The 27,006-nt window shown below is 45.6% G+C and overlaps 2 long non-coding RNA genes across 2 annotated transcripts in view; one reads left to right on the plus strand and one right to left on the minus strand.

The window, feature by feature from the left end:
• LOC144829406 (uncharacterized) overlaps positions 1-27,006 on the plus strand; it is a 121,704-nt gene that overhangs the window by 93,943 nt on the left and 755 nt on the right. The window lies entirely within an intron of this gene.
• Positions 1-27,006, minus strand: part of LOC144829405 (uncharacterized) — a 125,656-nt gene that overhangs the window by 89,533 nt on the left and 9,117 nt on the right. The gene's annotated exons all lie outside the window — the stretch shown is intronic.

Genomic DNA, 27,006 nt, shown 5'->3' on the forward strand with positions numbered 1-27,006 from the left:
GAGCCAGACCATGAAATCCTGGACAGACTGGGTGTCGCCCCTCCAAAACACAAGCACATCATCAATGTACCGTTTCCAAATGACCACTTGATCACGGAGAATTTTAGTGGTCTCCAAATGGTGAACATAGAGACCAGCCAGGCTGGGAGCAAAGGTGCTCCCCATGCTGGTCCCGTGCTTTTGTAGGTAATGTGTGCCATCATTGAGGAAGAAATTTTTCTTCAAAGCCAGACTGATACACTCCAAAACCACATGTCTCGGGGTCTGGTATTTCCATGGTGTTGAAAAAAGTACCTCTTCGATTATCTTGAGGGTTTCACGATGGGGAAGACTCGTGTAGAGGCTTTCCACGTCCAACCCGAGCAATAGGTCATGCTCGGGGTCAAAAGGTATTTCCTCAATCAATTGTAGTACTGCCTTTGTGTCTTTAAGGTAGGTGTCGGTTTGTTGGACTATCGGTCTCAAAAACGCATCCGCGAATTTGGAGAGTGGTTCCAATATGGAGCTGATACCGGATACTATCGGGCGCCCTGGTGGGTAGGGTGCCTCCTTGTGGATTTTAGGTATGGTATAAAAATAAGGTGTTATGGGGTTGCTCTGAATGAGGAAGTCAGTTTCTTTTTTGGATACCCAATCCTGGGCAGTGGCCTCTTCAACCATCATCAGAATACGGATACGGATATCCTCAGTTGGATCCTATCTTAGTATCTCGTAATTCCGTCTGTCATTTAATAGTTTGCGGCATTCTCTATCATAATTCTGCTTGGTCTGAATGACAATTGCACCGCCTTTATCAGCCAGTTTTATGATAATCTCTGAGTTGTTGGCTAGCTCATGTAGGGCCTCCCTTTCTTTTTGTGAGGTGTTCTGAAATGTCGCCTTGTCAGTGGTAGGTAGATTTTCTAGCTCCTCCATTACTGCTTTCTCGAAAGCCAATAACTCAACTGGTATGGTAGAGTCAAGAGGAGTGAAGGTGGACTTATTCCTCAGGCCTGTATCTGATGGGTCAATGTTGTTGACCACATTCTCATTAGAGTTCTTAAAGAAGGCTTGCAGTTTTAATTTTCGCATAAATTGTTTCATTTCCAGACAAATCTTAAATTTGTCCATTCTGTTCGTTGGGACGAAACCTAACCCTTTCTCTAGAACTTTGCGTTGGGAATCAGTAAGTTGAAGGTCTGATAGGTTCACTACAAGCTGTCATGCTCCGGGGTGATACACGTGGAGGTGCTTCTGGATTCTGGTACCAGGGGACCTGGGTTCCCTTCCGATTCCTGCCTCTTCGTGGGCCGCGGCGCTGCCCTAAAAAAGGCGGTGGGCCATAGTAACCAAAATTCGGGGGGTGGTGCCTGGTTCCATTGTGGGAATGGATTGTCCATGTAAGCTGGTACCGGTGGGTATTGCATGTACTCAGGCTGGGGTTGGTAGGGTGGCCACCCTCTACCCCCTGGTCTATGCTGTCCCTGAAAACGAGCTCTGCCTCCCCTGTTACCGTGATTGCTGTTCCTGCTAGATCCCGACCCATTGGAACTGGTATCAGAGGGATCAGTGTCTGTACTTTGGTCACTATAACTATGTCTTGATACATAATCCTCTTTGATGTATGGATACACACGTTCATGACTGAACACATCAGTATCTTTCTTCAGTTTCTTGAATTTGCTCTTTTTCAGTGTTAATTTAAAATCCATCATTTCCTGATTCAGTTCTTCTAACCTTTTTTTTTTTCCAGTACTGCCGGGGTCTGGTAGCTTTTAATTTGGACCTCTAGTTTTTGTATGTCCAGCTTGAGTTCTTGAGTCAGCCGGGTTGCTGTCTTGATAATAAGGACCAACCAGTCCGTGGTACAATGCCAGCTGATTAGTGACCAGTCTTTTTTTGAATGTTGCATCGTGGGTGAAAATGAAAGGTTCATTTTTGACTATTAGGCCTGGTGGTGCTGCTTTGGCCTTGAGGTATTCGGTCATTAGAAGACCATGTAGAGCTGTTTTTATCTGTGTCCTTCTCAGGGCTGCTAATTCATCCCAATCCCCCCCCGGTCGGGCTAGGGTCGGTGTTGCTTAAACCTTCAAAAGGGTTGAGAGTTGCTAGGATTCTGTCGACCTCCTCATAGTCGAAACTCAGACCTCCTGCTTCTTCCATCTTCTAATTAGAGTGTGTGCTATGTGTGTGTCTCTATGTGTAGTGTTTGTGATTGAAACGTGCTTGTTCCTCAAAATCAAGAAAACAAGTGGTAGAAAGGAGACAAAAAAAGAATCATTCATCTACCTTTTGGCCAGAAATTCCGGCTTTCAGGACTCCCACAGCTGTACGCTGTCTAAAGAGTAAACAAAGAATAAAAAGGGGGAGTGAAGAGGTAGTGCTAGAAAGCACTCAGGTGGGCGCACCCTCCTCCAGTTAATGGTATAAATAAACAACAAGGTCCACCTCTAGAAGGTTTCCTGTGAGCCAGAGTATATCAGGCATACACAGTATTTTTTAAAATACCCCTCACACACCAAAAGGGCCCTTGGTGTCATGCTTCATCATCGGGGTCTTCCCGCCCCGCTGTGGGACGGGGCGTGCTACGACTAGCGACTACGCTGGAGCATTTAGATATTGTAAGAGCTATGTGAAGTGTATTGAGTGAGTGTGAGTAGGGTCAGGAGTTATATGGAAAAGGGAGATTTAAAAGAATACCTGGCCTAATGAAAGCAAAAAATTATTTATTAGTCATAGGCTGGTATCGTTAAAAATAGTGTGGCGGAGACAATCTAGCTTAACAATGGGCTAGTTCTCCTGGTGTTGTCAACATGTTTCGAGGCTGATGCCTCTTCGTCAGGACGGGGCAGATCCCTCTGTCACTCACTAAGGTTGGCAACAATGTGTGCTATGTGTATATACAAGTGTATAGATTATAATACAACTGCAATATGGCATTCAAATTTGAACAGTTATAGCCCGGTCAGTATTTCTGAGTCGTGGGCCTGCAAAGATAAAGAAAGAGCACGTAAGTATTTACTGCGCGTCTCAATGCGCGTTCATATAAACCTGTGGATGGAAGGATGGTGACATATATGGTGACTTTGCGATTTGCTGGTAAGATACACTTAGGTGCTGTGACCTGTAGGTGAAAGGAAAAACACTACAAGACAAAACCAACACTTAACATAAAACACACTCTCTATGTCGTGAAGTTCTGAACAAGTCCATGGTGAGCTGTAAAATTAAAAGACTAAGGACTAAATACATACTGGAATAAATAGGAGTCAGTGCCCCATGAGTCGGTCTGGAAGAGGGGTTCATGGAACTTCCATCTGTTGGTAAAGTAAAAGTGGGGCATGTCATGGTTTAGAGTAAGGTCATGGTAGCAGGTGTTGAAAGTCTAGGCTTACAGACCCCCCGGGATATAGCGGCATGGATTAGCAAATTTAGCGGCACAAAAATGGAAATTTAGCGGCAATTTTGCGGCATTTTTATGTGGCCATTTTTCCTACAACAAACAAATATCTTAGTTTTTTTGTTATTTAACAACATGAAGCTATGTATATTTGGTTTCTTTACAATTTAGACACTTTGTTTCCCTCGAGCGTGTGCTTCACAATTACGAACATCTACAAAACCCACCTGCATACAGCAGATAAGATTGAGGGATGGAGATAAATTCAAGAAAAGATTCTGGAAACGGATGTAAAAAAAAGCACATTCCCAGAGCCCAAAAGGAATTCACTTCAGTGAACGTGAAATAAACTTGTTTCAAACCTCACAAATGCACGAAAAAATGAATCTAGCGTGAGTGAGAGTGCGTGAAGGAATGGGTGAGTTGTCCTAACTAGAGGCACTGGTGCAGGCGTAGTGAAGAAGTTTTTGAGAAAATGATCAAACCCAAATTCCCCATTCTTTTACAAAAGCAGCAATCGAGAGTAAATTCTGGCTTCCTTCCACATTTGATGAAGTTTGGTTCAGCATTTGTCCAAGGTAAAGAACTATCACATTCCCACAGAATGGTGAATGTGAAAGCAACAGTTCACCTACACCTTTGACTCCCATCATATCTGCTTTGATGATTCGTGCACAGTTTTTTTAATTTCAAGTTAAACCTGGTTAGAGTTAAACCAACAAGAAATCTAATTACCCCCTAAGTAGCATGTATGATTGCCTTAACAACAAAAAGTGCCATAAAGAAGGACAAGCAGATGACAGGACTGGATTGAGATGTGACAACCCTGATTTATGACCTATCAACAATCAGGATTTATAACCTCTCATTTGTAAATGATTTATGACCCCTCCAGTCAGGTATAGCTACGTGGTCTTCGCCCTCTCAGTAACTTGTGGGTCTCGGTTGTTCACTCTCTTGTGCCCTTTAAATGCCTACTGTGGTTGCTTGTCAGCGAAGGACAACCACCAGGCACAGAGCTCATGGTTTCACTGCCCCCGCTTTCCGCCAGCGCGGCAAATCGCCTTTTGCTCTGCTCCAGATCCGCAGATAATGGAAAGCGTAAGCTGTCAGCAGCGAGCCTTGATCAGAAGCGCGGAGCAGTAATTGCTGCTGACACCTGCATTGCACCGGCCGCCTCCCGGAGTGCTCCCACCCGGCTCTCCCTCGTCCCCCTTCCTGAGGTGTCCTGGACGCCCTTGCAGTGTCAGCCTTTATCACTGCTCCATGCACCTGTGTGCGGCGGCGAGCCCTCCGAGGAACCGAGGCCTTTCTTGTGTTGAGCCGGCAGGGGGCGCCCGCGCACCTCTGAATGTTTTCCATAGCACAGCTAATGAGATGCGCAGCAGCGTGCTGCAACATGTTTTATTTATTATTAAGTCTTTATTTTTTCCATTTTATATAGGCCCTACTCTACCTACAGGCTTTGGGGTACCTCACAAGGGAGCAAGAAGTACGTTCTGAAGGGAGCATGTAAAGTCCGAATCATGACGTTTCACGCATCCTTTGGGCACTGCCTGGCTGCACAACAAATATGGAGACGTCCGAGCAAGCGGTTGTGATTTAGATCATTTTCTGCTTGCAGACCCCCCAGGATACCAGGATATAGCGGCAGCGGCTTTTGTAAAAATGCCGCGATTTCTACAGAAGTGCCGATTTCGCGGGCACTTTTGTAAAAATTGCGGCATTTTTACAAAAGTGCCGATTTCGCGGCAAATCGCGAAATCGCGATATCCTGGAGGGTCTGCATAAGGCTCCCTAAAGCGGCTATGCCGTACTTACTAGTTCACTAGCAGTCCTCGCATCCTCTCTCATCGGCGGCTTCCGTGGTGTGAGAAGGAGAGGAGCATGCAGTTATATACTAGAGTTAATTGGATAATTACTGGCACCTGTACCTGAGAGGGGCGGCTGATTGAGCAGAACACTAGAGCGGTGTAAGCTCAGGAAGGTGGACGGAAACGGGAGCCATCTTGGAACAGTGTCAAGGATCAAGAACACGGGCGCCATCTTGGAGAGGCCAGCGGTGAAACTGAACTGGTTGTGAAATCTGTAGGCTAGACAACTTGGCAATTACATGCGGGTCTGTTAATGCAGAGATGCCTGTATGTGCTATGGGCGTTGAATCAGGATTCGAAAAAAGAGGCGGGCATCTTGCCTAGAAAGCGCAAAATGGGGGTATTGGGGTGAAGGTGTCACATAGAAAAACCTGATATTCAGTTGTATAGTTGGATCAGGTTGGGAGGGTGGCCTCATGGATTCAGTATCAAGCCTCACATCATTACGTATTATGGGGCCGCATACTAGCAAAAAGATAATCAATTCTAATGTAGGGTAGGGAACACAGTGAGCCCATATTTTTGCAAACAGTTAATCAATACTAATGTAGGGTAAGGAACACAATGGGCCCTAACCTATTCAGAACGATCGCTGTGTGATTAAAGTGGCATGCCAACACACACAAGTGCAAAGTAGAGACAGATCATTGTGCTACAGTGGCATGCAGAGTGCAAACAGCCTATAGCTAGTGTGACCAGTTCAAGTTGGAGAGACCACAACCAATTCTTATAGGGTTTTGATCTCCTGATAGAGGTTGTTACTGGCTCAGTTGGGCCCAGGGTATGTCATCATTCAGCCTTGTGATGTGTGTCCCAAGACGAAACACCCATCTTTGCTCTTTCTCAAGGAGATCTTTCTCGAATTTAATTGATTCAACCACTGTCCACTGAAGATCTTGAATACCATGGCCCATGGTTAGATAGTGAGAGGCCATCTTAGTCGTGGTTTTTTTGCAACGTATGTTGCTTCGATGTTCACCAATACGAATCTTGACTGGTCTAGAAGCCATTTCAATGTATTCTTTGGCACATGGGCAAGTGATAAGGTAGACAACATTTCTGCTGTTGCAGTTCGTAAAACCATGTTGTTCCCATGTTGTGCCATTCGAGAATGTGATTGTTTTGCTTTTACTGGTGGATAAACAAGATGTGCATGAGCCACAAGGATGGTGGCCATTTACAGATATCAATTTAGGAGGGCCACTGTCTTTCATGATTCTTGGTCTACTGTGGACCAAGATGTCTTTTAAGTTGCGCCCCCTTCTGTGGGAGAACATTGGTTTCGGGAAGTTCAAAGAGCCACAGTTAAGGGATTTTCCAGTGTTTGTTCACTATTTTAGTGATTTTGTTTGACTTGGTGTTGAATGTGGTTACACATATTGTTCTGGTTTCCTGTTCCTTTGGCAACGTGGGTTCCAATAGAGCCTCTCTATTATTGTTACTAGCCCTTTTTAGGCCTTTCTTCACAATTTCTCTTGGATAGTTTCTGTGTAGTAGTTTTTGCTTGAGGTCTGCCGCTTGGCTTTTGAAATCAGTGATGTTGGAACAGTTCCGTCTGAGGCGAAGGAACTGCCCATAAGGGAGGTTATCTCATAAGTGTCTCGGGTGGAAACTGTTGTACAGTAAGAGGCCGTTTTTAGCGGTAGGTTTAAAGTGGGTACTGGTATGTAGTCTGCCTCGGTTAGGGTAAATGTTTAGGTTCAGAAAAAACAAGTTTTCATTGGATACTGTGTGGGTAAATTTCAGAAATGGATCTTGCTGGTTGAGCCAGACCATGAAATCCTGGACAGACTGGGTGTCGCCCCTCCAAATCACAAGCACATCATCAATGTACCGTTTCCAAATGACCACTTGATCACGGAAGGGGTTCTGGTGGTGGAGAATTTTAGTGGTCTCCAAATGGTGAACATAGAGACCAGCCAGGTACTGGGATGCCTGATATACTCTGGCTCACAGGAAACCTTCTAGAGGTGGACCTTGTTGTTTATTTATATTTCTGAAAACTAGACTGGGGAAGTCCAGGGAGGTGTGGCTTGTGTGGATCCCCCAACACTTTCTTACCCAGAATTCCCTGCAAACCTAAAATTTAGCTTAAAAATCACATTTCCTCACATTTCTGTGTGGGAAAGTTGTGGGACCATTGGGCGGGAATACATTTCCTTCCACCCAGTGTTCTCCCAGGTCTCCAGATTAAAACACTACCTCACTTGTGTGGGCACACCTAGTGAACACAATAGGAAATGGCCCAAAGCACAATGTATTTTTCTGCCAAAAACTGACCTTCTTTTTCCAATGTGGGTAGCTCTAGATTTTGGACGCTAGCTCAGCTGGCACCTGGGTAATGTAACCAATCTGTAAAAAAAATGTAAACTCGACATATAGGGCTATCCAGGGTGGGCGGACTTGTGTGGCCTTCACTTGTGTGGGTGTCTAAAGCAGAGTCAGCCAAAGAAATAAAAAGAAAAAGCAACTGCCCTTTCGGACCCGCTTTGGTTGCCCCTCAATTTGTACATGTTTTTGTCCCCTTCCTGGATGCAGGCAATTGGCCCACCCACACAAGTGAGGAATAATTCTTTAATTGGGAGATGGAGGGGAATGCTGGGTGATAGGAAATTTGTGCTGGTGCAGTAATACCCAAACAGAAATGTGATTTTTTTTCGCTATAATTGAGGTTTGCAAAGGGTTTTAGGTAACTTGGAAGATCCACACAAACCACACCTCCCTGGACTCCCCCGGGTGTCTAATTATCAGAAATGTAAGGGTATTTTGTGTCTTAGACGGCCACCAAGCCCGGGACAAAAAACCCAAGTGTCCCCCTTGCAAAAACAAATAGTATTGTGATAGATAGGGGGTTCCTGCGTTTTTTGTCCTTGACGGAATGGGAGACTTAGAGGAATGCCGGGAGGATGGAAGTTTGTGGTTCCCCAAAGATTTCAGAACTTTCCATCACAGAAATGTGAGTAAATTTAGTTTTTTGTAGTCGTCTTGTTTTAAAAAATGTACAGGTTAGCTAGGTATCTCTAGGTGACGCCTGAGTTAGGGCCCCAAATCTGGATCTACCCATATTTGAAAAAAGGTCCTGTTTTAAGTGGAAACATGCGATGTGTCCATGTTATGTTCTGGGCCATTTTCAGTCACAGACACCAGGCCTACCCACACAAGTGAGGTATCATTTTTATGGAGAGACTTGGGGGATTGCCGAGTGAATGGAAGTTTGTAGCTCCCTGAAAATGTGTTTTTTTAGTATAGGTTTGAGGTTTGCCAGGGATTCTGGGTGAAAAAACATGGTGACAGCCAAACAAGTAAGCCCACAATGGATATCCCTGGGTGTTTTGTTTTCTAAAATGTACAATTTGGCTAGGTTTCCATAGGTTTCAGCTGAGCTAGAGTCCAAAATCTAGAGCTACTGACATTGGAAAAAAGACTCAATTTCCGGTGGAAATATGTGATGCATCCATGTTGCATTTTGGGCCGTTTTATGTCACGGGCACTAGGCCTACCCACACAAGTGAGGTACCATTTTTATCCAGAGACTTGGGGGAATGCCGGGTGGATGGAGGTTTGTGGCTACCTGCGTATTTCAGAAGTTCCCAGCACAGAAATGTGAGGGAAATGTGTTTTTCAGTCAAAGTTTGAGGCTTGCAAGAGATTCTGGGTACACAATGAAAAACCATTGCAAGGTGTAGTGCAGTTATTGTCTCTGGTTACCTCTGCTTCTTGGAGAACCTATAAGCCCTATATATCCCCATAACCAGAAGGGTCCAGCAGGCGTAACGGTATATTGCTTTAAAAAATCTGCCATAGTTAGAAGAAGTTACAGATGAAGACATAGACACAAATGGCTGTGTTTTTCAACAAAATCACAATAATTAAAAAAATTCAACTGTCACATTCTATAGGAAAACCCTCGAGGAACAACACAAATGACCCCCTTTTAAAAAATGTTTAACTTTCTGGGCTCCATCATGGGTTTCACACCCGTTTCTACTACTAAAAGGAAGGAGGCTGAAAGCACAAAAAATTGGATAAGAGGTCTAACTCCCATTAAAATGCAAAACTGTGTTGAAAAACATTGGTTATATGATTTAAGTCTGTCTGTTCCTGAAAGCTAGGAAGATGGTGATTTTATTACCACAAACCCTTTGTTCATGCCACATGCAGGAAAAAACAGACGCTTTCTTCTGTAGCACTTTTTTTCCAAAAACCCCAAATGTTGCTATATTTTGGCTAGTTTCTCGGTCCCCATCAGGGGAATCCACAAACCCTGGTGCCTTTAGAGTCCCCAGACTGTTAGAAAAGAAGGACGCAAATTTGGAGTGGATACCTTATGTGGACAAAATGTTATGGGGCCTAAGTTCGAACTACCCCAAATAGACAAAAAAAAGATTGGCACAGGGGATAGATAGCTAAGCAGCGAATGGGCTAAGTGAAATGTTCAGCAGCAACATAACATTTTAAACTCTAAAAACCACTGCAATTCACCATGTATAGTTACCTCAAGGAGCTATAGCTCGTGCCCTAAACTAACTAGAGCTTGCACCCCCGCCATGCACAGTTTTCTCATTAATAATTTCACCTCAAATGTTGCAGTGATATTAGCAATAAAGTCATAGAAAATATCATGAGTGATGTAATGTGCGTGGTAATTGCCAGTGCATGGCGAGGGTATGAGTTATAGTTAGCTTACGGCATGATTTATAGTTACTTGAGATAACTAGATTTATAACAGGTGAATTTCAGTGACTTTCAGAGTTTAAAACATTACGTTGTTACTGAACATTTCCCCTAACTATAACGTTGCTTTAAACTTTGTTTTTTTCAGTGAACTTCTAGATTTTGTTTTTGCATAAAGTAATGTGTAATTACTATACATCCGGGCGTGGTGACGTTGGATGGCGGTGGATGCAGGCCAAGCCCTGAATCCAACCCCCAGCATGGAGCCAATCCCAGGCTGCGCACATCCTTCCTGCGAAGTGGGGGGTTAGTCAAACTGCATAAAGACAGCCAACCCCTCACTGGGGCAGGGAAACCGCTATGTCCTAGGGGTGGGCTCCCCAGGACATTGCTTGGAGGCAGCCCTAGGGTACTAGGCCCCAGGGGCCCAATTTGGCCCAGAGAGGGAAGACATGAGCACCCATCCCCTCACAAATATACCCAGTCTAGGTGATGGGGTCCCCAGGGATGAACTAGGCTGGGGGGACCACACAAGCCTTCCTCGCCCCAAAAATAAATGTTCCCCCTGGGCCCTGGCCCACCCAGGGTTTTTTTTTTTAAAGCACAGGAGCCCATGCTTATTTTCTTTTCTTTAATTCTGCTGCAAATACCCCTACCTACCCTTAAACACTCAAAACACATTGCCACCCAATTCCCTTACCCACCCGTAAACCCTAAAACACTCTTACCACCCAATACCCCTACCCACAACTAAACCCTAAAAACACCACCCAATAAGTTTACCCGCCCCTAAAAATACCCATACCACCCAATACCCTTACCCAATCCTAAACCTTGAAAACACCCTTAACCAACCTTAAAATCGCCCTTACCACCCTACACCTTATCAACCCCATTACCCTTAAAATGCCCTTACCCTAATTCCTAAAATATATATACATATAAGGGGTGTCACTGACCTGATATATACTTATTTGTGCTGTAAAGGCGTACGTGGAAAAGGCATACATGCGGTAAAGACTTGTGCGGTAATGGCAATGGGTGGTTAAGGCATGCGTGGTAAAGGCATGCGTTGTAGTGGCACATATCCATTTCGCACAAGTACAAGTCTCTGATCACATGACTGACTGTAGTTTCAGTTAGGCTTTATGTATTCCTCCTAGACAGCCACACACATTCAGAGCTTAGGTGTGTCTCAATGGGTCCTTTCTGGTAGGATGGCAGGGAGGAGCTGGACATAGCCTCACTTACACCTCAATAAGCTATGTCCTGTTTACACACAAAGGATTGAATACGCCCCCCTGCAGTGAGTATGCAGTCAGGGCAGGAAGGGATGACATCTGTTCACATCAAAGCATGTCTTTGAAGTCTACCTCACTTCAAAGGCACCACTGGGTAGAAGTAACTCAGACACCATCATTTAAGTACATTTCTGGGCCTACTGTGCTGCTGAGAGACTGCCATTCTGCTGGACTGCACTTTGCTGGACTCCTTTACCGTGCAGATTTGCTATCTGTTGCCCTCTTGCTTGTGTGAGAAGGACTGAACCTGAACTTCTTGAACACAGAAACCAGAGTGACTCCAAGGCTAGTTGGCTAACCTCTTGATAAGAAGCCTCAGGGACATAACAGGCTTCAAACGTACTTGCATCTGCATCTGGACTCTGCCATCTCTGAGTCTACCCCATCTTCTTTTGATCAGACTAGGACTGGTTACCTTCAGTCCTGGACATTTGTGAGTGGGCCTAACATGCTTAACAGCGGAACAGATGCATCTTCTCTGCTTAGCAATGCATCCCAGACGCATCTTCTAGGCTGAGCGGCACATCCTTGAGCAGAACCGACGCATCTGTGTGGATTGGACCTATCGCAAAAGATTTTCATTGCTTGCTGCTGCCAACTGCATCTTGAGACCGACGCATTGCCTTCGGAACCACTGGTGCGCAACACTTTCTCCGGTGCAGCTCTTCATATCTCTCATTGATGGGAGCATCAACAACGACGACGAAACTCCAAATCAACAGTGCATTCTTGTAGTCTAGGGGTATAGCGAGAGGGGGTTTTACCCAATGGAGTCGCTGGGACCTGGGTTGTATGAAGTAATGAAAGAGGGGGGTCCCAGTGAGAAAAAGCTAATGGATAGAAAATGAACACAAATAATAATGCACTCAATGAATCTACGATGTTTTAATCACACAGTAGATGAAGCCAAGATATGGTATCAAACAATTTGTCAAATTCTTGAATCTTAATTGGTTGGATAGTGCCCAAGAACAAGGGTGAGTGATAAGTGAGGATAGTGCAAGTTGGGAAGGTGACATAAAAATCAGAACAAGATCTGATACATTTGCATATGTATTGAAATGCTGAAGAGATAATAAATCACAAATAAATCATTCAAAACACATGCCCCACATAATACATATTATGTAACATTGTTAAATGGGAGCTCAGCCCCCATTTAACAATGTTACATAATATGTATTATGTGGGGCATGTGTTTTGAATGATTTTTTTGTGATTTATTATCTCTTCAGCATTTCAATACATATGCAAATGTATCAGATCTTGTTCTGATTTTTATGTCACCTTCCCAACTTGCACTATCCTCACTTATCACTCACCCTTGTTCTTGGGCACTATCCAACCAATTAAGATTCAAGAATTTGACAAATTGTTTGATACCATATCTTGGCTTCATCTACTGTGTGATTAAAACATCGTAGATTCATTGAGTGCATTATTATTTGTGTTCATTTTCTATCCATTAGCTTTTTCTCACTGGGACCCCCCTCTTTCATTACTTCTTGTAGTCTAGGCCACTGATGATAGAGCCTGGACTAAAGTTTTTCTAGAGTTGGGTAGGCGCCACAAAAGATTTCCTTAAAAGCCACATTGTGTCAAAGCAGGTGCCACAGGTAGTATTGACTCGGTCTTTCATGGATAGTGTTTGGCTGATCTTTCTACTAAGATTTTTCAGCACCTATTTAGGAGAGGGAGCTGGGCCAAATTCTGTTGGCCACCAGTCGGCTGACCAAAGCTCATGTGCTTTACCGAATAACACAAACTTAGCTTTCTCTCTATTTAGTTGGAGACAGTTGTTGGTATTCCAATCAGCGATTTCCCTCATACAGCTTGCAAACTGAGATTTCACTTTTACTGGATCTGACCCAAAGGAGATGAGAAGTTGGATATCGTCAGCATAGGATAAACCCCTCGAATCCCTGTGATCTCACTATTTGTGCTAGAGGTGTTACGTAGATGTTAACAGTGTTGGGCTCAGCCAGGAACCTTGTGGGACTCCTTTATCGAATGGCATTGTTCTTGATTTGAAAGAGTCTAGACAGATGGTTTGGGTTTGAAAGTCAAGTCCACGCAAGAATCTGCAACCAGGATTTAAGGTACACTGCTCAGTGGGTCTAACTGGGTCCCTGTAGCTGCCTCGCACTCAACTGCGATCGACCTGAACTTGTGACCTTGTCCCAGTCAGGCATGGGCAGAAGCTCACTCCATAGCAGGTGAGCCCACAGGAGCAGATGAGGATGGTATGGAGGCTCTGGATCAAGACCAGGACAACAGCCTTGGAATGCAGTCTGCTATGGGTGGACTCATCCCGTGAATTGGATCCCCACCAGGGCAGGGAGCATTGTCTCTACTCACAACTTATCCACAGAGGAGCTGGCGGAGGGATGGAAGGAGAGGGAATTCAAATTACAAATGGCCAAAGTAAAAATGGGAGCAGAACAGAAGAAGGCTGAAAGGGCCTGGGAAAAAAGGAAACTGGCCATGGAAGAGAAGAAAATCTTGTTGGCTCATGAACTGAGTCTAAAAGAGTGGATGTTAAAGCCAGACAGGCATATTCCAGCAGTGATGGTGGCAGCATAGCCGCAGTGTCTAAAGGAGAGGGAAAAGTCTGCATACCCAAGGATTTGTTGCCCAGTTATGCGGTGGGAGATAATATAGACAAGTGGTTTTCTGCTTATGAAGTAGCCCTGAGGCTCCACAAGGTCCCAGAAGAGCATTGGTGGGTGGTGGTCTGTAGAATCAAATGCCTACTGTGGGTAGGGACACACTTCTAACACAAGAGGTTTGAGACCAAACCAGGTACACTCCCATTAAAGCCATTTTACTTGCAAAGTTTGGACTAACCTCTGAAAAAGTACAGCTGAAGATTCAGGACAGTCAGAAACTCACCAACCAGTCCTGGGTAGATTTTGTGGATTACTCCAGCAAGGCAGTAAATGGTTGGGTGAGGGGCAGCAAAATTACTGATGTTTATGTGTTGTATCATTTAATCATGAAGCACCACATGGTCAGTGTTGGAAAATGTGGCAGCATCTGTGAGGCCTGCACAAATAACATGACTAAATGTGTCCTTTACTGGGAACCAAACACCCAATTGTAGACCTGACTCTCAGAGGGTAGCGTTGCAGAGAGGTCTGAGGCCTACTCAAGGGAGGTGGTGTGGGCTAGTAATCACCATTTGCAGGTGCGTAGAAATAACACTCAATAATTGATTGTCCAGTCTGTACTTTGCTTTATAAAAGTAAGAGTACATTTATTAAACACACACACTACTCAATACTATGCACCAATTTACAAATATACATAAGCTGTTGGAATTACTTTGTGACATTGCACAACATCTCCACTGCTCCCGCAGGGGGGGTGGGGTCTAGTACCATCACTCCCATGTATGCACATCATCTTGCCCCAATGCAGTTAGTTGAACATAACCTGGAGCAAGAGCTCTGCGCACTGGCACCATCTCAGTGGCGACCCACCCCATTATCTCAACTAGCATTTAAAATAGGTAACCCTGCCTTGGTGACACCTAACCCTGACTGAGCACTTCCTACGGACCATGAAGTATACACCTCTACATCTTAAGGGCTAACAGTCTTGGTTCTTCACCTAAGCGCAGCTGCAAGAATACATGTTTAAGCATCACTTTAGAATGGCCGTACTAATCACATTTGTGGATCATTAGAATGCATTGCAATTCCAGCCCCTAAAGGCATCATAGATGAAATCACATTCCATCTAGACACCCTAGATGGAATGTCTGGCAACATAACCCTACTTAGCTTATGCCATCACCTTAAACAGGCAGTTCACATTACACATGTGACCTTCAGTCCCTCTAAAAGAAATAACATTAGTAAATGCATTTTCTGGTGCAATTACACCTCTTCACCTCCAGGCGATGCCCTTCTCCAGACATCCCCAACTCAGACCTTCATCACCTGATGCACTTCTAATAACACCCCTAGCTGTAGAACCAAAGTTCCAGCCCAAGATGTGGTGATCTGCAAGATGGGTTATTTCTTTGAAGTCCCCCGGACACTTAGGATGGGACTGTTCTTCTTTGTGCTGGGGGAACCTGCGTTGCTCCTGCAGCTCCCCCTGCAACTCTGTCACAAATGAGGGTGACCCCCCTCCTCTGGGGGCTACCAGGCACCAAAAACGCTGGATGTTTCCATGCCTTGCAAGGCATTATGGCTTGCTTCAGGCTCCTTTCCGTGCATATTTGATTATTGTCTCCCCCGGTGCTTCGGGGTGAGCCGCGATCCAACTTTGGCAGCCTCACGCCGCTCCTCCTGCTGTTGGAGGGTCTGGTCCCACCCGGAACCCCAGGTGAGTACGATGGCTCGGGGAGCCCACCCCCGGCCGCATATGCTCCTCGCACTCCTCTTGGCGGGTCCTGGTCCCAGCCGTGGGAGCTGGCGCCACTTTTCGAGTCTGCCCGGCAGACGCCGGAAATCCCGCTGGTCCTCCTTGACCTCGGGGGAGTGCGACGGCACTCCCCCACCTTCTCCCTCTCATCGGGGCCCGGGATGGGGTCCTGTGCCCTCGCATCACTCGAGGGCCATCTCGACTTGGTATCGGGCCTGGGGTAGGAGTCCCGGGGCCCAAGGCATCTTTTTCGGGGGCAAGGGTGGGCTCCTGGCGCCCTGCGCTTGGATTCACGGGGAGCACGACAGTGATCCCCGACTCTGCTTCGGGCCCGGGAATGGGGTCCCGGGCCCCTTGAGACCTCTCAACGGGGGCGCGATGGCCCGCCCCAGCTCCTCCTTCTACGGGGCACAGGGATGGGGTCCTGGCCTCCCTAGAGGGAGACAGCGCTCCCCAGCTTCAGGTTCGGCGGGGGCAAGGGTGATGTTCAACGATGCACCCTGACTTTACTTCTCTTGGGGGCAACCCCAGGGACCTGACCCACCCCGGGGCATTCTCTAAACCAGCGGCGGAGCCCCACGTGCTTCGTCGTCGGTTGGGCACAGGTCAAAGGTCTCTCACCTTCTGGGGGCATATCTCAGCCCCCAGGGGTCCAATCTTCCTGCTTTTGGCCTTTTCCTGCTCCTGGTGGCGCTCCTCAGCCACTGGGAGCACTCTCCTCTGCCCTCTCTGTCTTTGAGAGGGGGATTCAGCAGGGAGCTGTTTTCACTGGCTCCCTGTGCCAGCCTTTCGCCTGCTCTCCTCCTGGGCCTCTTTTCTCCCTGCACAGAGGCCCCTGCTTCTGCACACTGGTCCTGGGCTCTTCTCCTGGCGCAATTCAGGATCCTGGGGGCAGTCAGGGGATTCCTCCTTCCAACTGCCCATTGAGCCAGGCTCCAGCACCATCTGCCTCAGCAGACCACACCCCAGAGAGAGATTCTCTTCCTGTGCAAGCACTTTTTAAAAGTGAGGAGATGGGTGGCAGGAAGTCTCTGTTTGTCCTATCAAACAGCGGCTCATCACCTCACTGCCCCTGCTCCCTCCTTCCTGCCCAGCCTCTGGGTTTGTTCAAAATGGCGTTGTCCAGGGTCTCCTGCCACATGGTCTCTGAAGCCCCTTCCCCCCATGCTGCCTTCCCTCCCTGGTGCAGTCTGGTGCCTGGCACCCAGTGATAGCTGCTGATGGATGAACCTGTAGCCCCAACCATCTTCTCTTCGTGGAGAGGAGGCCTTAGCTTGTGGAAGAAAGGTTAGGAATCCAGCCTGCTGAGGTTGGCCCTCAGCCAGGTCCTGGTTATGGCTCAGAGAAATGTGACATTTCTGGATGACCCAAAAGCAGTACAAATGTGACTTTGGACTCTACAGAATACTTCTTCTCACACCCGTTACAGTGGACTTCCGTGCTTGTCTGGCATCTGTAGGCCTTAGGACAGCTAACCTAGCCCATGGGCTCCACATCCCCATAGTGGAATAATGAAGTAAAAACAGTAAAACATACTGACTTTCCCTGGCATGTTTCTTCCCAGTGCATAAAGCCTATTCCATGTCACAACCCCATTCTGCATAAGTCCTGCCACACCAGTCTATCTGCAGCTGCTCTTTGGGTGCGCACGCTAGGAATCTCCCCTGCGCAGTCCCTACATGTGTGCACACGCATGTACACATGTCTGCATGTAAACAGCTTTGTGTCCCTTACTCCAGCTGCTGCGCAGTGGCCTGGTCAAGCCATGGGGACACCAGTAAAATCCCCATGCAGTCTCTTTCACCCTGAGTTCACTGTGGGTGAGTCCCAACTTATGAGGCTCCCCACAGTAAAAGCTCAACAATTAGGTGATCAAAAAGCGAAAAATCCGGGCGGCATATTGTGTCAGAACCACATTCTTTCACTCAGTATCAGTTTTACAGAGCTGTGCCACAACCTAGTTGATAGTAAGCTGAACGACCCCAGGAAGCTTGCTGAGGAGGACGACCTCTGAGCCAGTTCCAAAAGGTATCTGGGGTGGGGGACGCACACAGAGGTGCTAAGGCTATTAACCAGAAAAAAGAGGGTGGGACTTAAAAATAAGGAGTTATCTATAGGCCCTCAAAATATTCCCAAGGGAGGAGCGGTAACCAGTCCAATATGATCAAAAGAAGAAAGGGTTCTTTGATAATAAGACAGGCAGGTTTGTACCCCAATGTACTCAGTGCTACAAGTATGGGCACTCCAAAGGAGACTCCAAATGTCTCAAGAAGGCACAGTCCCCCACTGGTGGGCAGACACCTGGGTTGGCGAGTGTTGCACTCAGGGAAGAGATAGTCCCAGTTAGCTTAGGGGAACAGATTGAGGTAACCTTACCGTATCTTGGGGATAAAGAGTTGGCGCCAAAGGCCCATGTGCCTGCCAATACTTCCAGGTACAGGCAGTGGATCACCATCAATGGGCAATGGTTGGAAGCTCTCAGAGACACAGGGACCAGCGTGACTACTGCGAAGTGTCAGCTAGTGTCCTCAGAGCAAATACTCCATAATACATTCCAAGTCAACCGTGAGAGCCATCTATCAGTAGCTCTGGTTTCCTTTGAGTGGGGGTCTAAGGTTCTCTGAAAGTAGCTGTGAACTCTGCCAAAGGTCCCAGGAGAGCATTGGTGGGTGGTGGTCTGTGGAATCACAGGCCTACTGTGGGTAGGGCCACACTTCTAACAGTAGAGGTTTGAGACCAAACCAGGCACACTCCCATTAAAGTCATTTTACTTGCAAAGCCAAAGTTCCTCCTAATTAAATTGATCACATGTACATTTTATGGCAGGACCAGAAGCTCCGATTATACTTCTCAATCTTTACTACTCAAAACACAGCAGCCAATCAAAAAACAGTAAAACATTGTAGACGCTACATTTCCCATGCAGCTTTGAACTACGCCTCTATAAACCACCAATCAACAGTGACCAGTATATACAAAATAGCGAGGCGCCATCTTACTCCCTCTTTCTTTGCTGCGCCGCAGTAAAGATAAGTGCCTCTCTATTTTGCATATACTTGGTTTATTAACCCATGAAATGCAATTTGTTTAGATGTTTACTTGGCATTTATATATTGTATTGTAATTATTGTGGTATGATTGACACGCTCACAATCGCTGCTCTCCACTCGATCAGCGCATAGACGGCAAAACGGTACCCAGTGTGCTTTATCTCCCTTCCCGCTATCAGCGCGTGTTGGTCCTTCATTCTGAGACCTTTTACTTAGTTTTGAACTATACACAGGTATCCTCTACTGAAGTCTGCAAGCTTCTCCAGTCTACGCGCTACAGCTTCTGGAAGAAGAATGCAGGAGCCTGGCTGGAAGAACAGGGATTATTATCAGCATTGCAGAGACCTGCCGGTACTGGGCGTAATAATTTACATATTCCTCTTGGAAGCAATTTTTGGAACTCCCTCTTTTTCTATTGCACATTTTATTAAAGTGCCTTCACAACTGATCCTTCAGGCTGTCAGGGCCCCCGCTACTTAAGTCCTGGTAGAGACAGTATTGGCACCCTGGCCTTCCTGCACCAGCTCTTTGCTCCATTCTGATGCCCTACTTCTACGTTGAACATGACTGTAAATATTGCCCTCCCTTTGGGGATTTTGATTGGAGTAACATACCTCCGTGGCTACATCTCTGACTATGAGACCTATGAGCAGGATCTGGCTGCCTATGGCCCAGGAGAAGATGAGGATGATTTCTATGACGAAAACATGGAATCCATGATTGATAAAACAGTGGATAAGAAGTTAGATAAGTCTTTGTCTTCAGCCCTTCTTCCCATTTCCCAGCATCTAGACAAGCTGCTAGGGCGTGTCCCTTCTCCCAACCCCTCCAACCAACCTACTCCCCTCGACCACCTCTGCACCTACATGGCCCCATGTTAATATAATTGCAAACGTTTCTGAAGAAGCGACAGCCCATGCTACAGTGTGGATCCTCTTGACCCCGCCACCGGCTATGCCACCAACCACTCCTCCCCTTACTGACACTGACACAGATACCTCTTCTTCCCACGAGTCCCAACCTTGCAAACATTCCAAGAAATGTAAACACTCTTTTTCTTCAACCCTCTAATCCCCTTTCATCTCTGATCCCGCAAGCATTGTCCACCCAAGGTTCTCAGACTGTTCCCCTGCCCCAGCTGTAGCAGAATATATGCAGCACAATCTGCAAAAACGTTTCAATAAAGAAGTCCGCTCGCGGCTTGAGTCTGAATGTCCCCGCCCAGCTCTCCCTCACAAGACAGCCATCACACCAGACATTGACTCCTCTATGCAATCCTTTTTAAAGAAATACAACAAAGACCCCCCCAAAAAAAATAGATAGAGGACTTAGAGCTTGTCAAGATAAACTACTTGATGTTTCAGGGCCCCTAGCTAAGATCTTAAAACTAGCCCTTCAAGCCCAAGAAACGGGAGCGGCAATCCACCCAGAAGTCCTAGCAGGCTGAACTCAAAGGGCGATATGCCTCATTGGCAACGCCAACTGCGCTCTCTCGTCTGAAAGACGCAAATCTGTTCTCCTATGCATAGATTCACAGCTAGTAGAACTGGCCTCAGCGGAACCTGGCCTACTGGCAGAAGGTCAGTTATTTGGTGGATGTTTTGTCAAAGACATATCAAAATTTGTGAACACATTCACCTCCTTGGACAAATCGCAAACCTCACTCAAGAGAGTGTTCAACCCCCTTACTGGCATGGCCATTCGTGGCAGAGGACGCTCAACCACCACCTTCACAAACAAGGTCCTCATCGTGGGTCCAATCCCAGATGCAGAGGTTATGCCCAGGACTAAAGCCAGACGGGCTTCTATCCTACGAGGTCCAACGGATTCAGAGGCCGATTCAACCGGGGTGTCAACAGGGGATTTTGAAACAACGATACCCTGTCCTCAGGTAATGGCTTACCCTGTTCTTTTGACAATTCCTTTGGGGGGCAGATTGAAGCATTTTGTAATCAATTGGACAAAACTTACATCCAACTCTTGGGTTCGGAACATCATTCAGGCTTACCAGATAGAATTGTCCCACCTCCCTGTCCAACATTCAACCACCCCCCTCTCCATTTTTCCCAACAAGAAAAGTCTTTTATAGACTCCAAACTGCAAGAGCTTTTGACAAAACAGGCTATTGCTGCAGTGGATCCTCATCCAGAGGGTTTTTGCAGCAACGTATTTTCCGTTCGAAATAAAGGAGGTGGTCAAAGACTAACCCTGAACCTCAGAATATTCAACCCTTTTGTGGTATACCATAATTTCAAGATGGAACAACGAACAAGGACAGGAGAAACCTGTTAACCCAGTTGACACCTGGGTGAATATGATTTACAAAATAACAATGTCTCAACCGGGGATCATTTAAGTAAGACAAATAAAAAAGACAATCAAATGTTGATGAGAAGGTAATAAGGGAGACCTCAAGGTATGGAGAGGAGAACAGGGTCTGTTTTGAACAAAGGTTATATCAGCACTACATTACAATATATGCAAAAGTAACTGTTGTAATCTTCTTCTCAATTTATATTCAGGTGGTATATTCCTTCCCCGCCCCTCTGTACCCTTCCCCTGTTGGTATGTCCCACTAGAGGTTGCCTAAGAATGTTGGCATCCCTCAGGCAGTCCTGGAGAGTGGGTGACGGAATAAAGACGAGTTCTTACCTTCTACTGGGTCAAGAGTCCTCTTTACAACACTGGCGACGAGACCGGCGCAGGGGGCAAAGCTGTCACCTCCCATTTCAGTACTCTCTCCGTTTGCTTCAGTGCTTGGTTGTATTCAAGGTACTTTAAGTGAAGATTTACCTCGTGAGGATTGGTGAGTGGCAGTTGCCCAGTACTTGGTGCCCGGTACAGTGGTGCTGGATGTACTAGAAAACGGACGATGGTTTGTTTCCCGGAGATGTTCTCTGTGTGATTGACATCGGTTGCCCAGGAGATTTGGAGGTGAGTACGACTGTTGCTATTTATCAGCCCCAAAAGGAAAGAACTAATATTTTCATCCTCCATAGTGATTCTGGTACGACATTCATTTTTGTCTGGCCCAGACTTCTGAGTTGTGCTTTGACTCACGGAGTGTTCCTAAGAAGATCGCGTATCTGCACCGGCTGTCCTGGTGTTCCGTGAGAGTGCTGAGAAGTTTTATGGGTTTGTGCCCCGTTGCAGATCCAGGAAGAAATTTTCGTGTCATATTAAAGCAGCTTTGGATTTTACAGGGACACAGTGGTTCCCCACTATAATGAGTATAGAGTGCACCGTTATTTAGTTCTCTCCTCCTGCACGCAGCATTACTCGCCAGCCTCTGGATGTTTTCCTCCTGCCCTAACAGTGTTTTCCTTTTGGAGTTCCGATTTGCGAGCCTCTTTCAACCCAGCAGAGAATCCTGTCAGAGGCGTGCCCAGCGCCCCAGCCGCTTTGACGGAGTATTCGGTGAGATGCGCCCGGCGCACCTGTCTCTTTAGAGCCGCCATCGAGTTTTCCCTTCAGCTCCTGTCAGCTGCGTGACGTGGCGCCCCCGTCATCTCATAGCCGCCTTTCGAGATCTTTCGTCAAGTTCCTGTCAGCGACGTCCTCGGCAGCGTTCCAAGTGCCTCACCGCCACCTGTGACTGTTTTCCTCAGTGTGCTTCATGTGTGGTAGTCATCTATTGGATCCCCTCAGCTGTTTCCGAAGAGTTTCTCTTACGAAGTCCGCTAGGTACATCAAGTAACACTGTTCTGTTGTTAAGGATTCTCCTCAGATCTATTACAGATTCGATCCAGTCACGCATTTCTTTTTGTTTGGATAGTTCTGCTGGGCACATATTTCTTTTAAGGAAATACATGGTGCATCACATATTCTCCTCTTCTCAGCTGTGTGTCACTGCGTCCTCACGGTGATACACACACCATTCCACCTAACTCCTTTCAGTTTTTTCACCTGTGTATTTCCTATTTCCTACAGGGACACGCACTCCTCTAATCTTATGGGCTCCTTATCTACGGTGTAAGTTTTGTTCACATTGTAACCAGGTAAAACTTGTCCTCATATCCTAGAGCCTCATATATATGGTGTACTCAGCTGTATTCGTTTGACTTTCAGTATACCGTGTACCTTCTCGCTTATTCGCACCTATTTACCTTAATGTAATGGCTATAGAGTATGGTGCCTCTCATTTTATGGATACTATGCTTATTTGTCTATAAGGATTTCCTACCTGAGCCATTCATATTTTAAAAATAATCCCTCATTGTACCAGTTTACGGTGTCTATCTTTCTCTAGAACCAATGATAGTATTGTGTACCCAGGCTAGATCCTTGTGACTTACTGTTCACCTTTTACTGTGCCACCAGTTACGCTCTTATGTATTTTCAATTGTTATTAGGATCTGCAGTTATTTTGTACAATGTGTGACATATAATTCAGAGAGCTTTTGCTTGGTAACCTATTGCTTCACATACATTCAGTTTTGTGCTGTTAGTAACTACAGAGTACTTTATTGGGTCATATTAAATTAGCACCTCATCAGTAAGTGGACAGCATTATTTATCCCTCCCCTTCAGGTTTGGTTAGATGCGATAGGACATCCTGCTTTTGGGTGCCACTGTACTTCTAGCAATTTAAACTGTGAGCACATATACTGTACCCTTGCTCCATCCTTAGTATTTAGGGAACCTCCCCCTCCTTCCTCTATGGCTGCTTCGTCCAAGAGTCAACCATCCTCATTTTAAAATGAGATTGGGGATCCTGAAATTCATTGGAAGGATTGGATTCACCTGTTCGATTCCTACCTTATTGCTATTGGGGGGGAATCGTTCTCTGCTGTTCGTAACCAACATGTCCTGTTGCACAACCTGGGTGTCCAAGGTAGAAAGATATATGATACCCTACCTGATCCCGAGTTAGAAGATGATGAGGGTGATTTGGATGTTTTCAAATCACTCTTATGAAGTTGGAAAGTCACTTTGGTGACAAAGTAAATATCGTCCTAGAAAGGCACAAATTCTTTACTAGAGTGCAGGGTAAACAAGAGTCAGTTAGCAATTATATTGCAGCTCTCAGAGGTCTAACTCAACTATATGAGTTTGGAGAACTCAACGACTCCCTCATCAGGGTTCAGTTAGTAAGGTGTACCCACAATCCCCGCATTAGAGAAAAACTTCTATCCAAAAACCCATCCTTGAGAGAAACCATCAGTATGGCGCAGTCTATTGAACACACTGCTAAGTGTATTTTAGAAATGAACCCACCCAAAGAACCGGTTTGTAGTGTAATTAATGCTAAAGGGTATCAGGATGACAACTGTGACAAGGAGATTTTGAAAGTCAAAGTCAGAGAGGTCAAGACAGAAAAACCTATTAGTGTTACAGAAGGATTAAAGTGTTTTAGGTGCGGCAGGTTCATTGCACTGCCCGTAATGCAACATGTATGAAATGTAACAGGATTGATTCCAAGGCATCATCAGGACCGGGTTACATGAGTAACAAGAGTGCTGTATAAGGGGTGAAAAAAGGGGGGTAAGGATAAGAGCAAAGGGGTACCTAGAATTGGTATGAGGAAGAGCAGAGGAACATGAAGGGATACTTGTCAAAATAGCAAGGTAACCGCATGAGCTACTTTTACAGGTGACTTCTTCCCAACATAAGCTCTTTGCCCGCAATATGCCGGATTAGGATCTCTAGCCTCATAAATACTAGTCACAACCTCTGTAAAAACTTTGCTAATGACGGTAAGCATTCATGTGCACTCCAATATTAGTTGTCCTATCACACCCCCAAGGTTTCCTTTTTTTAAATTTAATTATTTTCATTAATTCTTTCCCCTTCCCTTAGACATTCCTAAAAAGCCCTCCTACTGAACCAATTGACTCTTCCTCATGCGGGTGGGTACCTTGCTACTCTGACAGGTATCCCTTCATGTTCCTCTGATTTTCTTCATACCAATTCTAGGTACCCCTTGGTTCTTATAATTACCCCCCTTTTTTTCACCCGCTATACAGCACTCTTGTTATTCATGTAACCCAGACCTGATGATGACCTGGAATAAATCAGGTAGACCATCCAGCGCAATTGTGAGCGCTACTGTGAAGTCCTTAAACAGCTGAAATCTTTCTTGATATTCACTTACTGACTGTTCATGTGACATTCTATTTAAAGTGTTTTTTCACTCCATCCCGCTGTTACCTCACTTGTCGATCAAGTGTCACTTGCGCTGTTCACTTGACTCACGAGCACATTTGTGCACATTTTTTATTGGGTTACTTTTGCATATAATGTAATGTAGTGCTGATATAACTACCTTCATTCAAAAATAGACCCTGTTCTCCTCTCCATACCTTGTGGTCTCCCTTATTATCTTCTTGTCAACATTTAATTGTCTTTTTTATTTGTATTACTTAAATGATCCCCAGCTGAGACACTGTTATTTTGTAAAAAATTTCCAGATGGAAGGCATCCATCTTCTGAGAGATCTGTTGCAGGAGTAAGACTGGATGGTACGATTGGATCTCAAAGACGCCTACCTGACAGTCCCGATCTATCCTCCTCCTCAACGCTATCTTCAATTTCAATGCAAAGGCCAATGGTTTCAATATCAATCCCTACCATTCGGTCTGTCGTCAGCTCCCTGAGTGTTCACCAAACTCTTAAGACAATAGTAACTTGTTTAAGAGAAATGGGGGTTTGCACTATCATTTACCAAGACGACATGCTTCTTCTCAGTATTGTTACTACATCTGAGTTGGATGGTATCCCTTATTCAAACTCTGAGTTTTATAGTAAATTTCAAGAAATCCATGATGACTCAGCCTCAGCAGGGGGAATTCTTGTGATTTCAAATAGATTCCATGACAGCACAATTACTCCTCCCTTCTACAAAAATAAAGTCCATCAAGACTGAACTGAAAGCGACATTGTCAAAACAGATGGTATCTTTGAGATCGCTAGCCAGGATTGTAGGCCTGTTAGCGTCAACGATTCAAGCAATATTCCCAGACCCAGTCCAACACAGGCCCTCTCCAATAAAGAGCAACTAGTGCATCCTTCTTTGGATGGACAACGTGTCAGCAGTTCGATATATAAATAGCCTAGGAGTTACGAGATCTCAACTTCTGGCCAGCATAGTCCAAGACTTCTGGCAATTTTGCCTGTTGCAGAAGATCACTGTTGTGGCGGAGTACATCTAGTAGCGGATTGGAATTCCAGATTCCTGAGAGATTACAGTGACTGGAAACTCCATCTTTCTCTCTTTCAAGAGATCATGGATACTCGAGGCCAGTGTCAGATGGATCTGTTTGAATTTCGACTCAATGCCCAACTTTCTTGATTTTACAGCTGGAGACCAGACCCGATGGCATTGGGGACAGACGCCTTTCTTCACTTCTGGGGATCTTAGACTAATTACGCCTTTCCCCCGTTTGCAATGCTCCAGAGAGTGGCAGCCCAAGTCCACCGTCAATCAGGTACATTGGTATTAGTTACTCCATTGTGGAAGACACAAACAACTCTCTTGGAATTGACTGTGGCTCTTCCCATTCGACTCCCAGTTTTCCCTCAGATGCTCCTGAACCCAGTCGGGTTTCCCCATCGCTAGTTCTTCAAGAACAACTGACGCTCTTGGTTTGGAAGATCGCAGGAGATATTATCAAATTGAAAGAATTTCAGGGGCAGCTGCTGACTTTATACAACAGGCTTGGGCTCCTTCCACTCATAAACGATATTCTTCTGCATGGAAACGTTGGGTGGGTTGGTGCCTTCAACGGGAAGTGGATCCCGTGGGATCCAAATTGAAAGATGTCCTTAATTTTCTTTCAGAATGTGCTGAATCCGGTCTATGTTACAGGTCAGTAAACCACTTTAGATCTGCACTATCAGCAGGACATAATCCCATAGATGGTAAACCGGTGGGTGTTCACCCAGTTGTATGAGTTATAAGGAATAAGGGTGGCTAGACCTCCGAAACTCAGATACACTCAGTTATGGGATGTTACTGATGTATTATCACTATTGGAATCTTGGCCTGAAAATAAAGATTTATCTTTGAAACAGCTTTCAGCTAAGTTAACCATGCTTTTATGTCTGATTTCTTGTCGGCGAGTGTAAGATGGATGTGTGTTAGATCTAGCAGGTATGTTGTTTTCTCCATATAGTGTCTCTCTTATTATTTCCAAGTGAACTAAGACTATGTCACATTCCATTGAATATCCTGCTTTCCCTCACATTGACAAGCTTGGTGTTGTAAAATGTTTAAACGTACTTTGGCACATAGGTTTGATCCTTTGGGTTCTCTACTTCTGGCTATTCAGAAATCGTTCCGACCTGTATCGGCTGCTACTTTAGTATGTTGGGTACACTGGGTCATGGCTGAAGCTGGTATTAATATCTCTTTA

Source organism: Lissotriton helveticus, chromosome 4_1 (assembly GCF_964261635.1).
Source record: "Lissotriton helveticus chromosome 4_1, aLisHel1.1, whole genome shotgun sequence".
Taxonomy (NCBI): domain Eukaryota; kingdom Metazoa; phylum Chordata; class Amphibia; order Caudata; family Salamandridae; genus Lissotriton; species Lissotriton helveticus.